Raw genomic sequence first — 17,162 nt, forward strand, 5'->3', positions numbered from 1 at the left:
CACCGGTGACGATTATCTGAACCGGTCCTGGGCCTCCCCTAGGTCGACTCAACGAGTACCTCGTGCGGTGTGTAAACATCGCTACTTGGGGAGACAAAGGCGGCCGGGCGTGGTGCTGGCCACCCACCCCCTCGCGTGCCGTCCCGGCCTTCATAAGGGCTATTCGCTTAACAGCACTTGCCCCAACAGTCTGTTAGGGCCATACGGGGGATCTTTGTCTTCGTTAGTGAGTGTGTCGGAGTGTTTTGCTAATGGCACTCGACCATATAGTCAATACACATAAGCGGGGATCTTTGTTTTCTGAGTGTGTGTGAGAGGGATAGAATGCGTGAATGTGTTTGGCAGTATGTGTGTACGTGTGTGTGTGTTCTTTACGTTAGAGTGTGTGTATGGCTCGAAAAGTGTTTGCTAGCTGCACTTGCCCCAACAGTCTATACAGCTGAAAGGGAAATATTTGTCTTTGTGAGTGGGTGAGTGTGTGGTGCTGGGAGCGACAGTGTAGTGGTTAGCGCGCTGCGCTACGAACCCGGCGACCCGGGTTTGATTCCCGCTCGGGACGATCATCTGAACACCTGCTATACGCCTGCTGGGTCTCCCGTTCATCCGAACATTGGCCAGGCTGAAAAAATCCCTGCTGAGCTTCTAATTGCAGCCACAAATGCATTGGCCAGCAGCCTGTCCGCTTGATTGCTTGCACGTGTGGGTGAGTTAAAGCTTCCCCACACCCACCAGCCCCCCCCCCCTACCAACTGTTGAACTTGTTTTTCTTATTTGTTTGCTTTGAGGTGTATGTTTTGCTTATGTAATTCGGGATGTCTGCGTGAGATCTCGGCTGGATTAGAGAGAAAGTTGGCTTTGTTTTTACAGAGAAGAGGACTCCGGAGAGCCAATCACAGCACGTCCTCCCTTCCGAACACAAGCGTCCCAGACACCAACGCTCGGCCAATCAGAAGCACTTCATATCGCCAGCCCTAACACTAACCAAACTGGCCAATGAGATACCATCTCTACCACTAGACCATAACCCGAACCACACTGGCCAATCGCCCACTAATATTAGCACTACTCCTAAGCGTGCCAGCTAATCACAGACCCTTAACCATAGCCCTACAATGAAACATTAACAATGGCCCTAACACTAACCTCAACGTACTGACCGTACACACATGCACGTGTGTGGGTACACGTGTGTGAGTACACGTGTGTGGGTACACGTGTGTGGGTACATGTGTGTGGGTACATGTGTGTGGGTACACGTGTGCCTAGAGCAACAGTGACACCCGTTGCACATACATTGGTTGAAATGCACGCATAACTTTGGTTCAAAGACAAAGATCCCCCCGTATAGCCTTTAGCAGACTCTTGGGGGCAAGTGTTGTTAGCGACTAGCAACCTATGAAGGCCGACACGGCACACGAGGGGGGGGGGGAGGGGGGTAGCCAGCGCTCTTCGCGGCCGCCTTTGTCTCCCTAGCGGCAATGTTTACTACGCACCGCACCGGGTACTTCGTGTGTGAATTCCATAGCTGTCAACCCATACGGTTTACCCCGTATTCTTGCCTAGGGAAATTGAGTTTTCCAGGTCCGTATGGCTTACAGCCGTTTTCAATACGGGGCAAAAAAAAATGTGTCTGTCTCTTTGTTTGTGTTTTATCCCTTGTGACGGGACGTTGTAGGATGAACGTGGAGATTCATAAGGGGCACGGGGTGACCAACAAGGTCTGAACTGGTCTGCCACAAGGTCGGGCACTGTGGAATTCACCACGCGCCGTGAGCGCCCTCTGCTGGCCACGCGGGAGATACCGAGGGCGGGTTCCCATGCGGTGTTTGAGTCAACGTGTCAAAGTGAAGTTGATTCGAAGCTTTCGTGACTGCAGGAATCCATACTCTTTGGTTCTTTCGGTAAAGTCACGTGGGTAGAAATAAAATTAAACAAAGCACGACGTTTCGATCGCAACACAAGCAATCCTCGTCAGGTGGAACAACCACAGCAAGACTTCAGCATGTTCTTGCTGTGGTTGTTCCACCTGATGGAGGATTGCTTGTGTTGCGATCGAAACGTCGTGATTATGTTTTATTTTTGTTTTATTTCCACCTACGTGACTTTACCGAAAGAACCAAAGAGTATGAAGTTGATTTATGTAACCAAGGCGAGAGAGAACTGTTTATATATATTTTTTAAACTATTTTAATTTTACCAGATAAGGCCCACTGAGCTATGTGGCTCTTTTAAAGAAGCGACCTGGCTATATCACAAATAAAAGCTCAAACGAAGCGGCTTATCATGCGGAAATGTAAAGCAGCCAGATACGCTAAACGCGTGGTGATGTTGATTCTAAATGTGGAGGGGGAAACCCGGAGGCCCTGGAGAAAAATCCACGCGACCACGGGGAGAGAGAGACGCAAACTCCAAATATACAGCAGCAGCAGGCGTCAGGGTCGAAATTAAACCCTACGACCTCCTGCATACCAGGCGAGGTAGTTAACATCTCCTAGCCACCGTGATGATGATGAGAGAGACACACTCAAAGTCCAAATATACAGCAGGCGTCAGGGTCGAGATCAAACCCTACGACCTCCTGCATACCAGGCGAGGTCGTTAACATCTCCTAGCCACCGTGATGATGATGAGAGAGAGACACGCAAACTCCAAATATACAGCAGCAGGCGTCAGGGTCTGGATCGTACCCACGAACCTCCTGGATACCTGGCGAGGTAGATAACATCTCCTAGCCACCGTGATGACGATGAGAGAGAGACACGCAAATTCCAAATATACAGCAGCAGGCGTCAGGGTCGGGATCAAACCCTACGACCTCCTGCATACCAGGCGAGGTAGTTAACATCTCCTAGCCACCGTGATGATGATGAGAGAAAGAGACACAAACTCCCAATATACAGCAGCAGCAGGCGTCAGGGTCGAGATCAAACCCTACGACCTACTGCATACCAGGCGAGGTAGTTAACATCTCCTAGCCACCGTGGCGCCCCGTGAGAGACTGTCCCTTAGTACAACTCGAGACGCTCCGAGGGATTGTCTCGGCTTGCGAGAGTGACACGGGGCCATCCAGTCTCACAGTAAGGGACGATGAGTAGATCCCAGTTGAGTATGTTTTTTACGGAAAGGAGTAGGATTATGGATAGGGGTGTGAGTTCAGGTAGGGAGTGGGATATTGGTTCAGAGGTATGGCTTGTAACAGAGGCAGTGTTGAGTCGGGGTATGGTGACGGCTAGGGTTAGGTCAGGAGAATGGGTTTAGGTCGTAGGGTCTGGTTAAATATAGTGGTACGCATCGTGGTAGGATCTCAAGACTTGCGGTATGGTTGGAGGTAGGGGTAGTATTAGATTAGGGGGATGGGTAGGTGCAGGATTAAGCACAGGGCTATGTGTAGAGGTGGGCGTATTGCTAGGGGTATGATTGGAGCTAGGGTTAGGATCAGGAGTAGGATTATATTAGGGGTATGTGTAATATTAAGTGCATATAGGGGTAGATGTAGGTCTGTGGTCGGGGATATGGTTGGAGATAGGGTTAGGAGTAGGGTTGAGGATAGCATTAGAAAGTGGGCTAGTGGTAACGGTTAAAGGATTGAGTTAGGGGTAGGGTTGGGGGTAGGGTTGGGTTCGGGATAGCGTCATGGTCAGCGGTAAGTATAGCAATGGGAGTAGCGGAGGAAGCGTGGTTAAGTATAGGGGTTGGTGTATCATTAAAGGATAGGGGTTCGGCCCGGGATACGAATAGAGGTAGTGTTGAGGGCAGGGTAACTGTTGAATGTCGATGAAAAGATAGCGGCATGTGTACGTACAGGGATATGGATAGCGGTAGGATTAGGCATAGGGGTAGTGGGACAAAGGTGGCCCGGTCCTACCCCCATCACCTTCGGGCGCTTACCTGCTCCATAATAGGTGCTCAAAAACAACACTTGGCGCATTCCTCGGATGATAAGACCCCACTCCCACCGCTCTCGGTCATTTAAAGCAACAGTTGTGGGTGCGTCTTATTATCCGCTAGGTGTAGGTGCGTGTGTTCGTATAACTCCTTATCAGTGCCCTACCTTATTACAGACCCATTCAGACCTTATCGGTCACCCCGCGCCCATTATAAATCTCAACGTTCATCCTACATAGTCCCATCACAAGGGAGAAACACAAACAAATAGACAACATAAAAAATATATTGCCCGTGTTGAAACGGCTGTATGCCACATGGGCCTGAAAACTCAATTTCCTTATATAAGTGTATTGGTTCATATTCTTGGTTCTTTCGTTAAAGTCACGTAGAAGGGAAACGATAAAATAATAAAAATATAAAACAATAAAATTCTCACGTTTCGACTGCAACACAAGCAATCATCATCAGGTGTGAAAACCACGTGCCCATGACGCCCCACGCCCCCCTCTATCACCAGATACTCCGGCGCCACTTCACCGCTGACAACCCCGGCCAATCACAGCCATATATCATGTACCAACTATTCCACGGTTCCCCGCTGCCGCACCTGCCCGGCCCGATCTGACCCCACTGTCCATAATTCGCGCGTCTTTACCATTCACCCTGTGTTAATCCACTACATCACCCCCCCCCCCCCACCGTGGTTAAAGAATTAGCCGTCCCGGCTACAAACAAAAATCCGACACCTGAACAGTGGTGAGTAACAATAACATCACACAACAGTCAACAACAATGGAGTCAATAAAGAATTAAAGCTTTCGTGACTGCATAAAATTACTCATTGGTTCTTTCGGTAAAGTCACGTATGTAGAAATTACAATAAAATTATATTAAAACAAACAATCACGACGTTTCGATCACAACACAAGCGATCTTCATCAGGTGTCAAGAACAAATCATGGAGGTAAATACAACAAGGAGATGAGAGACGATAATTCAACAAACCTGAAAAAACATTATGTGAAGCACAACCAATCCGGCCAACAACACAGTTAGACACTCCTGGCGGACCACGAATTTCAGAAGAGTGTTAAATTTCGTGTTCAACTTCTGGATTGCACTTACCAGCATAGAGTGAACAAATACGAGGTACAAAGTCAGCAGAAATACATATACAGGCCCACCAAGAGGCAAGGAGGGAGGAAAGACGGACATAGAAGCAAGGAGAGAGAGAGGGGGCTGGAGGGATGAACCGAAGAAATAAAGTTGGGGAGAGGGGGAGGGGGCCGGAGAGAGAGGGTGTGGTAGAAGAACTGCTGCAATGAGCACATCATGCACATCAACAGAAGCGGGGGGGAGGGGGGGTAGGAGCAAACTTGGGGTACACATTTAGGACGGAATTGCAAAACAAATCATGGAGGTAAATACAACAAGGGGATAAGAGACGAGAATTCAACAAACCTGAGAAACATTATGTGAAGCACAACCAATCCGGCCAACAACACAGACACTTCCTGGCGGACCACGAATTTCAGAAATTCGTGGTCCGCCAGGAAGTGAAATTCGTGGTCCGCCAGGAGTGTCTAACTGTGTTGTTGGCCGGATTGGTTGTGCTTCACATAATGTTTCTCAGGTTTGTTGAATTCTCGTCTCTCATCTCCTTGTTGTATTTACCTCCTTGATTTGTTCTTGACACCTGATGAAGATCGCTTGTGTTGTGATCGAAATGTCGTGATTGTTTCGTTTTAATATAATTTTATTGTATTTCTACATACCTGACTTTACCGAAAGAACCAATGAGTAACAATGGAGTCGCTTAACGACGTATGTACAGCAGCCGTTTGAGGCGCGTTGTCAATGGAAAGTCCTTCCTCGGGAGCGGGTTCCAGCGGCCGGTCCATCACCCCTGAATGGGTCAGCACGGGACAAGTGCGGGGAACGCTCCCTCGTTAACACGGGGCTGCGTCCTGTCCTCGATGCGTGCTCCTCCTCGTCGCAGCGATCATCAGCTGGCGTGATCGCATCCTGCTCCTGTGCATCCTGGGCCGCTTCCCGAGGCTGCGACTGGCCAACCGGCCTACGGCCAGAGAATCTGCCAGAAAGCCTCCTCCGAGTTAGTAGTGGTGGTCCTGCAGGCACACGGGAGGCAGACTGCTGAGGCGCGTTCACATGCGACCGTACCACAGGTTCGTCGGACACATCCAACGCAGGCCGCTTTGCGATGGGAGATGACGCGTCGCAGGGAGTTACAAATTCCTTAAGGCGCGACGGGTGAACATGCCATGTGCGGTGACCAAAGCGAATCCGTACACTCTGGTCCCGACGAGTTTCCACAATCTCGACGGGGCCCTGCCAGGGTCGATGGAACTTTGGAGACGTGCCCACTGGCACCATGGAGCAGTGCAGCCAAGCCCTGTCCCCCACACGCCAGGGCTCCCGAGGAGACTGTGTGCCATGCAACCGTTCGTTGGCGGCTTGCCGTCTCACTGTGTTACCCAACGAGGCCTCCCTAGCCTCCCTCAGATGGTCCAATGCCACCTGCATGGGAGCAGGCACCGCCGACGACTTCCCTCGGGCCTGCACGCCCAACCTGACCAGGGCCGGGGACTCCGGCTCCCGACCGTACATTAAATAGAAGGGCGAGTACCCCGTCGAGTTCGACGTCCCAGCGCATGAGGAGACCGTCGACAAGCCGAAGGAAGGGGCGATCCTCCGACACCCTCGAACGAGAGGCCCGAAGCCTCATTCTGGCCAGGGAGAAATCCTCCGCCTGTAGGCGCTTCCAATGGTGCAGCGTCAACCCCAATATGCCGGACCCCTCAGCGGGAACCCCCTCTGCTGCGACCGAATCGGCCGCGGCGACCATAGCCGGAACGCCCTGCAGCGGTGGACCGCAACGCAGCGAGCCCTCTGCACACCGACACGAGCCTGTCGGCTGCGACAACCACGATAAAGCGTCGGCGTTGACATGACGCGTCCCCTTCCTATGTTGGATCGTAAAGGAATACCCTTGCAGGATTTCGAGCCAATGGGCCATCTGGCCCGACGGCTGGTCAACCCGCAATGAGTATTACAGCCCCGCATGGTCAGTGCGGACCAAAAATTCCCTGCCATACAAATACGGTCGGTACAGCCGAACAAAGTGCACGATGGCCAGCAGCTCCCTGCGCGTCACGCAATATTTTTGCTCAGCCGGAGACAACACACGGCTGCCATACGCCACAACTCTCTCAACACCGTCGATATTTTGCGACAAGACGGCGCCTATGCCAGTATCACTGGCATCCGTGTCAAGGATAAACATTTTCGTGAAATCCGGATATCCAAGCGGCGGCGCGTCTGCCAAAGCGCCCCGAAGTGTCTCAAATGAACGCTGTTCCTCGTCACCCCAGAGGAACTTCTTACCCCTACCGGTCAACGTGTACAACGGCCTTGCAATTGTGGCAAAATCTTTAACGAATCGGCGGTAATATGACGCAAAACCCACGAAGCTACGCACTTCCGACACCGTTTTTGGCACTGGCCACGTGCGTATGCAGCTCGTTTTGTCCGGATCAGTGGCGACTCCTGATGCGCTAACAACGTGACCCATGTATTTAACAGACGTCCTCAGCAAATGGCACTTTTGGGGCTTAAATTTCAAGTTGGCATGCCGCACTCGGCCAAACACGGCACGCAACCGCTGCAAATGTTCGTCAAAATCTTTACTGAAAACAATGACGTCGTCAAGGTATATCAAGCACGACTCCCACTGCAATCCGGACAACACGAGTTCCATCAGATGTTGGAAGGTGGCCGGCGCGGAGTGGAGCCCCATCGGAAGCACGTTAAAATGAAACAATCCCTGTGGTGTTCAGAAGGCAGTTTTTGGCTTAGACTCCTCATCCAAGGGCAATTGCCAAAAGCCCGACAAGAGGTCGAGGTATAGGAATAGGTTTTACCCTTTTAACTGGCACAAAAACTGACACCTTTATTCAAGGCATCATGTTTGCAATAACCACAACACAAGCATTCAAAATGCAAACAAAAAAGACAACTCTGATAATAATATGCACTGTCCTTGAATTTGATTGGTTTTTGTGCCAGTTAAAAGGGTAAAACCTATTCCTATATCTTGTTACTGGCAAAGGAGGTCTCATAATGTAAATGCTCACCCCGAGCCCTCAATACTCTGATAGTGCACTGTTTTTGAGTTGTACGCCTTTTGGCGTCTTCTGGTCCAACACCAATGGAGACTAGGCTCTAAGAAAAGCCATCTCGGGTGTGGACCAATCAAATTCAAGGACAGTGCATATTATTATCAGTGTTTTTTTTTGCATTTTGACTGCTAGTGTTGTGGTTATTGCAAACATGATGCCTTGAATAACGGTGTCAGTTTTTGTGCCAGTTAAAAGGGTAAAACCTATTCCTATATCTTGTTACTGGCAAAGGAGGTCTCATAAAGAGGTCGAGGGTCGAGAAAAATTTCGCACCGGACAGGGCTTCTAACGAATCATCGATGCATGGGAGCGGGTACGCATCTGCAATGGAAATCTCATTGAGTTTGCGATAGTCGACGCAAAATCGCAGGGACCCGTCGCGTTTCTTAACCAGTACGATGGGAGCCCCCCACGGGCTGGAGGAAGGAGAAACGATCTCTTGTTCCAACATTTCATCAACGGTTTGCCGAATACAATCCTTTTCGAGCGGACTCATTCGATGGGAATTTAGGCGAAATGGGGGTGCATCCCTAGTTTCTATGTGATGCCGGGCTGGCTTGGCACCGTCAGCAACGCCCGTTCCGTCGTCATGAAGCGGTCGAACGCCTCCGTCAGCGTCGCCAGCCTGGTCTCCCACTGGGTCGTGAGGGCCCTCCATTCATGACCCGGCCCCGGGGTCTAAGCCTCGCTCGGCCCGTCCTCCCGCCCCGCAGACACCTGGTCGCCCAGGTCCGCCGGGGGAGCGGCACCCACTTGCCCTGACGTGGGAATCACGTTCACATCGTTGCTGTCATCGGACGAGTCCGTCGGCGCGTTCTTTCTCTTAGCCGATTTCTTTAACATGTCAGCATGGTTCCGTAGTCACTCCTGACACCAAATGTAGTGGTTGACTTCACGTGGACAACTTTGTTGTTTTCTCCAACACCACTCTTTATTACAACTCTCCACATTACGTCGGCGACTTCATCATTCCTCTTAGCCGCAGCTCGCTCGCCGCGCTCCACCCATCTCGCTCACTCCGCTTCCTCCCTTATCTCCCACTATCTCTCCGCGTCGTCACTGTCTCCCTCCGTCGCTCGCTGTCTCTGTCTCCCTCCGTCACTCGCTGTCTCTGTCTCCCTCCGTCACTCGCTGTCTCTGTCTCCCTCCATCGCTCGCTGTCTCTGTCTCTCTCCGTTTGTCTCTATCGCTCTCAGTCGCTCCTTGTCTCTGTTTGTCTCTGCTCTTACTTTTCCCGAATATATTCCCGTTCTCATCAACAACCAATAAATTAGGCCGCGTGCCCACGACGCCCCACGTCCCCCGCACCTGTCGCTCGCCCCCCTCTATCACCAGACACTCCGGCGCCACTTCGCCGCTGACAACAACCACGGCCAATCACAGCCATATATCACGTACCAACTTAATTGGGCCGTTTCTATTCCACGGTTCCCCGCTGCCGCACCCGGCCGGCCCGAAGTGACCCCACTGTCCATAACTCGCGCGTCTTTACCATCCACCCTGTATGCGCGCGTTAATCCACTACATGAGAATACGGGGTTTGGGGTTGTGTCTACTTCCAAGGAGCGTCTTGTAAATATGGCACTACAGCAACACTCGTCCAAGCATTCCATTAGCGCTTAGAACCTAAAGCACTAAAGCAGCTTTGGTTAAAAACCCATACACACACCAAAGTCGATCAAACTCAGTACCAATTTCTTTGGGGAATAAGTAATATTTTTTTTTTACTTTTTTAAACACGCTTTTATGAAATGTACTAGTAATGGCAGAACTCCACGACTCCAGGAAGTGGCCCCGAAGGGACCGTGGCCAATTACAGCCAACGTCAGAGGACATTTAGACCCAAGCCGAAACATAACATATAAAAAAGAATGTTCAAAAATATTTTTTTATTGTTTATGATAGAATATAGTATTGTCATCAGTATGACATATGTATACCAAGTTTGCAGTCGATACCACATTGGGAAGTGGGTTAAAATTGAGTTACAAGATTTGAAGATACAACAACGACAACAACAACGACGACAAGAACAACAGAGAGTGAAATTTTTATTTAAAGCTTTCGTGACTGCAGGGATTCATATTCTTGGTTCTTTCGGTAAAGTCACGTAGAAAGGAAACAATAAAATAATAAAAATGTAAACCAATAAAATTCTCACGACGTTTCGACTGCAACACAAGCAATCGTCATCAGGTGTGAAAACCACAGCAAGAAAATTTGATAAAAAGTGGCGGGTTATTTTTAACGTTAGCACCACGGAGAGCGATTTGGCAGTTTGTTCAGATGGACGAGTCCATCTATGTTCGGAAAAGAGGAGGGGGGGGGAGACGAAAAATAATGGATGCGGTCTGAAAGCCACCGAAAGAACCAAGAACAGAGAGCGAGTTAAATGAAAGCGTGTGTAAACAAAAAAAAATCGTATTCATCCGCAACGTTGCAGGAGCTTGCAGTGACGCGAAGTGACCGCGAGGATGCGCTAGAACCTACGATCGCTCACGGCGAGCGAGTTCCACGCGAAGTTCGTGGAGTCACGGGGCGTTTTGGCGGCACCGTGCGATTGCGCGTGACTTGGTAACTCATGCGTAGGGGGAGCCCTCTTCAGTTGCCCGTTACGATTAGCCACATCGAAGCTTCATGGTTATTCTGGGTTGTGCTTCGCAGGAGGGAGCTTTGTGTCGCAACTATAACCCGCATCTAACAGGGGAGAGAGAGAGAGGGGTTCTTACCCCGTAGGCATCTGGCTGTTCACCGGAATTACGGTAGTTCACGACAGCCTGAACCTGTTGATGAGTCACTGAATGTCGAAACCAATGTTGCTATAAATAGGATGCGCTCCCACAAGGCTGTACGGCTGATGAGATGTGCCAAACAACTTTAAGTAGCAGTATTTTCATTTCATTCAGACAGCTCCGGTAATAATAATATATAAATTTTCACGGTTATTGACGCCTACATTCGTTGAATGCAGTATCTCAGTCATGGACAGCAACATCTGTAAATCCACTGCTGGATGAAGTCTTCCCCACGCCGTGTGGGTCACGTGGCGGGGGGGGGTTATTTGACCATACTTCACCGTACGGTCCAATACGGTGACGACGCAGCAAACTACAGCACCTGGTTATGCAATGTGATCGTCTAAATCCGCGCACGGCTATCCAGAGCTTATCCCTGCACAGCAACAACAACAACAACATTCTTCCCATTAAACCAGGCGGCGAGATACGTCTTGCGCGCTGCGAAAGATTACAACTCAGATTGGTGCTGTTTGTTACTGGCCGTTTTTCGCGCCGCTCACGTCGGTGGCGAATTGGCAGACGTCTCAATTAACCGGCATTGACCAGAGTGGTGAAGTATGGTCAAACGACGCTCTTGGCGGACGCGGCGTCGGGAGGCGTTCATCCAGCAGTGGATAGACCACGGCTGATGAAGATTATTTTAATTACTATATGAACGCACAACGTGCGTCAGTAACTCTGCCCTAACAGAGGAGGAGGGGGGGTATAAGGCGACGTTTCGGGAAATGACCGAGAGGCTTTCGTCCAGCAGTGGACTGATCATGGCTCACAATTACGATTAATGTTTAAATACTCAGTACGATCACGTGGCAGTGTGGAAGAAAAAAAAACAACAACCTAACATCGACCATCACAACAACAACCAAAAACCAGGTACGAATAAATAGCGACGAATTCGGGGGGGGAGGGTGGGGGGGAGGGTAGCGAGGGTGACCGATAAATCTTTATTAATAAATTATTTAATTTTAAAAAATATAATTATTACGTAAATTCGGCGATGTTGGGGTGGTGTGAAAGCAAAATAATAAGTCGCAAAAAATCAGTGCTCCAGGTGAGGCTCGAACTCACAACCTCGGCATTGCCCACCAAAGTACTGCTCTATAAGTACCGCGCGCTAACCGATTGCGCCACTGGAGCCGCCGCTAGCCCAGCGGCCACAGCGGCTACTTGAATCGTTCGGTGGGGGGTGGAGAATGTGTGCGTGTGATAATTAGGTTTTTATATTTGATATGGTTTCGAGTTTATGACTTTGCGTTGTTGTTGTTGCTGTTGTGCGGTCGATGGCGCGCCGTGAAAGGAGTAGGAGATGTGTGAGAAAATGGTCGTTTAAAAAATATATAAAAACATAGATATACTGTTTTATATATATACTGTTTGCCGGTGAGCCGTGGCGAGCGCTGTTAAGTCTCCGGCTATCGAGAGAGAATAGCTTTTTTTTTTAAAGATAATTTATTCACAAGTTATATTGTATACAGTATTTACATAACATCATATCGTCGGCGGCGTTTCGGGCAATGGCCCTTATTCATAGGACACCGTGCTATGAAGAAGTGGCACGTTTTATATTATTTAATTTTGAGGATGCACACGTGGTGGTGGTGTTGTTGTTATTGACGAACGTGTTGAGTGTTGTTGTCGTGCCATTACAATATTTCACGGACGTAAATGACCGTGGCTCGGATACGCGGGAGCCAGGCTCTCGTTACCTGCATGTCTGGTGAAAGAGGAGTCAGGGCCTTGAGAAACGAGGTGGAGCCTTTAATGAGGTGGGGCCTTTAATGAGGAGGTGGGGCCTTTAATGAGGAGGTTGAGCCTTTAATAAGGAGGTGGGGCCTTTAATAAGTAGGTTGAGCCTTTAATGAGGAGGCGGGGCCTTTAATAAGGAGGTGGGGCCTTTAATGAGGAGGTGGGGCCTTTAATAAGGAGGTGGGGCCTTTAATAAGGAGGTGGGGCCTTTAATAAGGAGGTAGGGCCTTTAATGAGGTGGGGCCTTTAATAAGGAGGTAGGGCCTTTAATGAGGTGGGGCCTTTAATAAGGAGGTAGAGCCTTTAATGTGGGGCCTTTAATAAGGAGGTGGGGCCTTTAATAAGGAGGTGGGGCCTTTAATAAGGAGGTGGGGCCTTTAATGAGGTGGAGCCTTTAATAATGAGGTGGGGCCTTTAATGAGGAAGTGGGGCCTTTAATGAGGTGGAGCCTTTAATGAGGAGGTGGGGCCTTTAATAAGGAAGTGGGGCCTTTAATGAGGTGGAGCCTTTAATGAGGAGGTGGGGCCTTTAATGAGGAAGTGGGGCCTTTAATGAGGTGGAGCCTTTAATGAGGAGGTGGGGCCTTTAATAAGGAGGTGGGGCCTTTAATAAGGAGGTGGGGCCTTTAATAAGGAGGTGGAGCCTTTAATAAGGAGGTGGGGCCTTTAATGAGGAGGTGGGGCCTTTAATAAGGAGGTGAGGCCTTTAATAAGGAGGTGGGGCCTTTAATGAGGAGGTGGGGCCTTTAATGAGGAGGTGGGGCCTTTGAGCTCTGCCCCCCCCAAAAAACACATTTCCATTTTGAAAATGAAACATGCTTCAAATCGCTTTAAACTATTGTCATTGTAGTGCGTATTTTATGTGGCGTTGCACTCTGATGTTGCAGGAGAAAGCATGTATTAAAAAGTATATTTAATTAAGTAGAACGTGTTGTCTATATTTATTTAAAGTTGCGCATTTTGATGTGACGTCACATTTCTCAACCCACCCCCCCCCCAGGTGCGTGACGTCATTTATGTACAACCCCCTACCCCCCACCACCTAACCACCCACTCACCCACCGACCTACCTCTACCCCAGTTGTATCAATGGGTTCGCCCCCAGTCTATGATCGCAGGCCGCGTGTGGCGGGGTAAAGTGTGGGTACCCCAACCTGTTACAGGACGACTGACCAACGTGGAAGAGCAGGCCAATTCCCACTCGAGAGCTGCCTCGAAGTGGAGGGCCCATCCACCAGCAGTGACGCTTGCCAGCAGTTACAGGGCTGCGCCTTCACTATTTACGACCACGTTCAATATTAAATCACACCATGACAATATATATCCGCGTCTTTAATGTTTTTATTCATTTTTAAATATAGATTAATTTTTTTTGCAAACCATCGCTTTTAGGGCGTGGTGAAAGAGTATTGGAATTAGCATTGCGTCCATGTATGTGGAGAGTACATGTGATGCATGTATGTGGAGAGAACATGTGATGCATGTATGTGGAGAGAACATGTGATGCATGTATGTGGAGAGAACATGTGATGCATGTATGTGGAGAGAACATGTGATGCATCTATGTGGAGAGAACATATGATGCATGTATGTGGAGAGAACATGTGATGCATGTATGTCTTTATTTTGCACGCTTATTGGACAACCAGTACAGTATTCCGCCTCCAGACCTTGGCTCAAGTTTCCATCTTAACAAATCCACCCATTGTGCGGCACGTGCCACGCACATCGTCGCTCAGCGCATTCTCAAATGTTTACGGGGTTAAAGGTGAGTGGGCGTTGAGTGGATGGTGAGTGGTGGTGTGGGTGGTGAGTGGTGGTAGTGTTGGGTGTCTGGTAGGTGAGGATGATGAGCGATGGCGAGGTGGTGACGGTGAATTAATAGTGGTGGTGATGATATTGAGTGAGTGGTAGTGGTGATGATATTGAGTGGGTGGTTGGTAGTGTTCATGGTAGTGAGCGGGGGGGGTGGTGAGGTGACAGTGGTTGTGTTCAGTGTGTGGTGGTGAGTAGATGACAGTGGTTGTGTTCAGTGTGTGGTGGTGAGTCGATAGTGGTTGTGGTGGTGCTGCTGATGCTGCCAAGTTGGGTGGGTGGTGGTCGTGACGGCAAGAAGGCAATGTTGAGGATGCCAGTGGTGGTGCTGGTGACAGTGGTGGTGCTGGTATATGATGTTGGTGTCTGTGCGTGTAGCAGCATTGGTGGTGTGGCTGCTGTGGCGAGGAGGTCCAAGGTGGATTGGGTAAACAGGAGCAGCTGAACCTGTGCCCTCCACTTTCGCAACATGACACAAACAAGGGCCTCGGGGTTAGGTCAGGAATCCCAAACAATACATTTCCCAAGTCAGGTTTTGCGTGTATTTGTTGTTAAACAATATTTATGTATTTAAATTTACCAGACGTGGATAGTGCCTTCACAGACAGAACTCTGACCACATGCGAGGCTTTTAGGGATGCCACCTTTCCCACTGTTTGACCCGAACCGGCCAGAAGTTCTCAGTCAGCTGTGACTGCGGTAAAGGTCCACACGAAACTGCTACCAGATCTCGATACATCTGGGTACAAAGCAGATACCACTACCAGATCTCGGTACAAATCAGATACCACTACCAGATCTCGGTACAAATCAGATACCACTACCAGATCTCGGTACAAATCAGATACCACTACCAGATCTCGGTACAAATCAGATACCACTACCAGATCTCGGTACAAATCAGATACCACTACCAGATCTCGGTACAAATCAGATACCACTACCAGATCTCGGTACAAATCAGATACCACTACCAGATCTCGGTACAAATCAGATACCACTACCAGATCTCGGTACAAATCAGATACCACTACCAGATCTCGGAACAAATCAGATACCACTACCAGATCTCGGTACAAATCAGATACCACTACCAGATCTCGGTACAAATCAGATACCACTACCAGATCTCGGTACAAATCAGATACCACTACCAGATCTCGGTACAAATCAGATACCACTACCAGATCTCGGTACAAATCAGATACCACTACCAGATCTCGGTACACAATGAGGGTTGTTAAACAACAAAAACAAATCCGTCAAAACTCTAACCGTTCTGTTTTCAGAACCGATTACAGAAAATCATAAACCGGTTACCGTTTCTAGTTAATTCTTTTTTTATTAATGAACCGGTTTATTTTTTTGCTAGACATGCGGCTGACGGTAACACTGACACGTTTTTTTTATTTTTTTAAACTCCCGCTTTTAACAACCGTCAAATCGAATCCTTAACACCCACCCACCCCGACACCACTCCTCATCACGAATGTCCGTGACAAATCTGGGTCGGGTGGCAACCCCCTGGAGCCTTCAGAGCTCAGGCCGCGAAACGTCGCGGCTGTCAGTGGCTGGCGGAATACAAAATACATAGACAGTCTATATACTGTCTATATAGCCTGCATTGATCATGACACCGGACGTAAGACGAGACAAACATGCAGGTGGAAGTAGGGGGGGGGAGCAGGCAAGACGCGTGATGGTGCGGTGATGTTGATGACGGTGGAGTGAGGTGGGTTGGTGGTAGGGTGAAGAAGTGATGGCGATAGTGGAGTGAGGCGGTGGTGGGGTGAGTGATGGTGTGGTGAATTTACGCGAGGGTGAGTGATTACATTGCGAGGCGAGTGATGTGAGGGTGAGTGAGTGAGTGCATGGTGAGGTTAGGGTAATATTGCTTACTAGCTGTTTTTGCCCGATCAAGGACGGGTGTATATTGCAGTAAATCTGAAATATTCAATAGAAAAATTGTTCAGCTCATGATTATTAATGAGGGGGGGGGGGGGGTTTGCTCCATGTGGAGTGACGTCACTCGCTAATTGTTATTGGGAAGGGGTGCGGAATGTGGAGTGCGCGACCTTCTTGTGCGTTAGTATAAGTTTCCACGCGGGCATGAATATTAATTAAGGGGGGGGGGGCTCTTTTGCAGTGACGTCACGCACGTATGTAGCACTGTGCTGCTTAGATTAAATTTTTACCGTCACTTTCCGTAAAGAAACGTCATATTTGAAGCGACTTTGCGTGATAAATTATTTAATTCAGCTCGACCTTCCTCTGCGTTCGCGTAAAACTCCACCCACTCATGAATATTAATGAGGGGGGAGGGTGGGGCCTCATGTGGAGTGACGTCACGCGGGGGGGGGTGGGCCTCATGCGGAGTGACGTCACGCGCAGGACGGACAGACATTTCTGGGTGATTATAGTAGGTAATAAACAACAACAATAACCAATCATCCACCAGGATCAGCCCCCCACCCCACCTTTTTCAGACGGGGTTGATATCCGTGCAAATAGCACGATTCTCGCGTGCCAATACTCGCAGGAGGGGTGGTGGTAGTGGATGATGAACATGTGGAGGCAGTAACAAGACGCGTGCATGTAGATCACAACGAGGGAACAAACACCACGCCACCCACCGCTCGCGAGCGCGGTGTTGGCGGGGGCGGTGACAGCGTGGTGGGTCTACTCCTGAGACCTACTACTGGCCAGCGTGCAAAATT

At 49.4% G+C, this 17,162-nt stretch overlaps 1 long non-coding RNA gene and 1 other non-coding gene across 2 annotated transcripts in view; both read right to left on the reverse strand.

Moving 5' to 3' along the window:
- Positions 1-13,619, reverse strand: part of LOC142929341 (uncharacterized) — a 62,265-nt gene extending 48,646 nt beyond the window's left edge. Inside the window, exon 1 of the long non-coding RNA XR_012945627.1 lies at positions 12,592-13,619. This is a non-coding gene — a long non-coding RNA (uncharacterized LOC142929341). The remainder of the gene's footprint in view (positions 1-12,591) is intronic.
- On the reverse strand, positions 11,929-12,022 carry TRNAI-UAU (transfer RNA isoleucine (anticodon UAU)). Its single transcript has 2 exons — positions 11,985-12,022; positions 11,929-11,964 (listed from the first exon to the last, which is right to left on the reverse strand). It is a non-coding gene; the product is annotated as a tRNA-Ile (tRNA).
- Positions 13,620-17,162: the final 3,543 nt, after the last annotated feature.

The sequence above is a fragment of the Petromyzon marinus genome, chromosome 29, assembly GCF_048934315.1.
Source record: "Petromyzon marinus isolate PM22_M1 ecotype Great Lakes invasive population chromosome 29, UKy_Petmar_22M1.pri1.0, whole genome shotgun sequence".
Taxonomy (NCBI): domain Eukaryota; kingdom Metazoa; phylum Chordata; class Hyperoartia; order Petromyzontiformes; family Petromyzontidae; genus Petromyzon; species Petromyzon marinus.